Consider the following 2,500-nt stretch of genomic DNA (forward strand, 5'->3'; position numbering starts at 1 on the left):
TGTTTATCTGCCTCAGTTCTGTACTTACGCCAACGCCTTTCCAATTTACGACGTTTACGTTTTTCTGCAGCAATTTCCTCACAATACCACGGCGCAGATGGACGAGGGGTTACAAAGCGTGTTTTCAATGGAGCATGCACATCAACAACCGTGCTCAATTCACTATCATATTGATCACATAAATCATTCACATTAGATGCAGGTGAGAAAAAAGTGTGGAAGCCATGACATCGTTGCGAAATTCAATTGGATCAACACCACGAATTTTCCGATATTGTTTTTTAACTTTCGGTGGACGTGGACTGACAAGTAATAATTTTGAATGGATAGCTGAGTGGTCAGACAAATGAGGATTCAAGGTTGACCAACTTTCAATAATGTCATCACACGCTCGAGTGATCATTAAATCCAGCGTGTGATTATCCTTATGAGTAGGGCCAGAAACATGTTGAATTAAATTATGAGAATCAAGTAAATCCAGAAACCTGGAGGCCAGACTATCGCTGCGATCATCGACATGGTAATTGAAATCTCCCGTCAATAAAAGATGACCACTAGCTACCACTAAACGCTCAAGCAGAATAGGAAATTCGTTGAAAAAAAGAGTCGCAGTAATTAAGTCCATTCTCGGTAGACGGCGGAGGACGATAAAGTACTCCAATTCTAAGAACAGTAGCGGGTGTTCTTAGCAAGACCTCCATATATTCAAAAGATTCGAAACTGGTCACATCTTGTCAGCTCGATCTTGTAGCATTTATTGTACAGTAGACCAACACCACCACCACATTTATTCATTCGAGGAATATGCATAAACGCAAACCCCACAGGACAGAGTTCATTTATAATGTTCGCCGTCTGTTGATTATTCACGTCTGTTGATTGTTTACTCTTATGGAATGTCAATGGCATGTCTTTAAGTAATACACGAGGGCGCGCGCTCATGTCATTAGGGAGTTTAAGCAAAGACGACGGCTACGGCCACGGCAACGCCAAAAAGCAAGAATATGATTGGTTAAAAAAGGAAAAATACTCGTGCTGCACGTGCAGCACGAATTTCCGTGCATTTCTCTGCCGCACTCCACAAAACAACAACGTGAAATCACCAAATCTTAGGTTTTGACGACAACGTGAGCATATAACCACGAAACAGTCCTTTTCTGTTTTGACTTTAAAACCGTTCGTTCCCATCCAGTTATAGGATAGTTTGCCCGTATTGTACAAGGTGAACAAGACGGAATAACCGCGAAATACTTGCGATAACGTTAATAAGTTGCATTTTGGGCTGCCGTTTTCGTTGCCGTAGTCGTCGCCTTTGCTTAAACTCCCTATTATGCCGTTTGAACCAGCCCTTAAAGCAATTCAGGACTTACCTCAGTACTGGTTTTACATCTTGTGGCTCTGTTTTCTGATATATGGCCATCGCCGTGCCGTGGAGGGTTCGCTTGCCATCAGAGGTGTCTTCGGAAATGTCAATGTTGTCGATTGCGAAGAAGACACGACAGTCGTCTTCCTTTTACGATATCGGGTGGTAGGTATATGTCACCATCATTTTGCATGACGGTTTTCTCGATTTTAGATTCTATTCGCAACATACGATTGTACTCAACTGCCATTCTGAAGCCGTGGACAAGATTTATGATCTCTTTGCTTCTGATTGCCTGATGAATCGCGATGCTCACTGCGAGCTGTTGGGGCATTTCCCAGGCCCGGGTCAAGTAAATGGCTTGGGACTTCTTGTTCTTCACTTGCCGATCGGTCAAACACATAGCTACCGTACTCTGCGCCAGGTGCATGGCCCTTTTCTGTAACTCAGAGCATTTGTCTTCATGAGATAGTTTTGTATTTGGTCCGTGGATAATCCAGCGGAAGAAACAGGAAATTTCCGCTGGACAGTGGTCTTCTGATGGGGTGTCAAGAGAGCAAGAAAAAATCCATGGATCACTCTTATTTATCGGATTTTCTCAAAATCTATGCAGCATCGTAGAGGGTTTTCATTTTACTTGACGCGTTTTCATTCATGGATTCTGTCAATAATTGCGGGAATAACGCCATCTCAAGATTTCTTTACACTGACTACCTCATCAGGCTTGTTAACTTGTCTTTGCTTGTGAAATTTTCCTTGTTAAACGTTGAATTAGTTCTTTAATAGATGTTCGGCTCACTGACCCTAATTGTACATTGTTTTCACGATGAATGCATTTATAAGCCTCCTCTAACTGAGCCATGTTAACAATCTGGCCACCATTCAGAACAATTTCTGCTAAGGTTAGAAAATCAATTTATGCTGCTATTTCATTGGTTTTCTCCCCGAAACTTTCATTGGTAGTTGATTTGCGTAAACCTCCTGTTACAAGTTTTGCCCAGCAGTTCTCATGATACTTAATATCAATTGCGTGAGCGTTTTAGTTGTCTACCGCTATGAATATAGCTTCACAAGGAGCCTTTGATCACTTGACCTTTTTACTGCTGCAGCTAATGAACTACCATCTGATGTCGTGGA

At 42.0% G+C, this 2,500-nt stretch overlaps 1 protein-coding gene across 1 annotated transcript in view; it reads left to right on the forward strand.

Moving 5' to 3' along the window:
• Positions 1 to 2,500, forward strand: part of LOC138024111 (retinol dehydrogenase 8-like) — a 16,870-nt gene that overhangs the window by 934 nt on the left and 13,436 nt on the right. The gene's annotated exons all lie outside the window — the stretch shown is intronic.

This window comes from Montipora capricornis, chromosome 11, assembly GCF_036669925.1.
Source record: "Montipora capricornis isolate CH-2021 chromosome 11, ASM3666992v2, whole genome shotgun sequence".
Classification (NCBI taxonomy): domain Eukaryota; kingdom Metazoa; phylum Cnidaria; class Anthozoa; order Scleractinia; family Acroporidae; genus Montipora; species Montipora capricornis.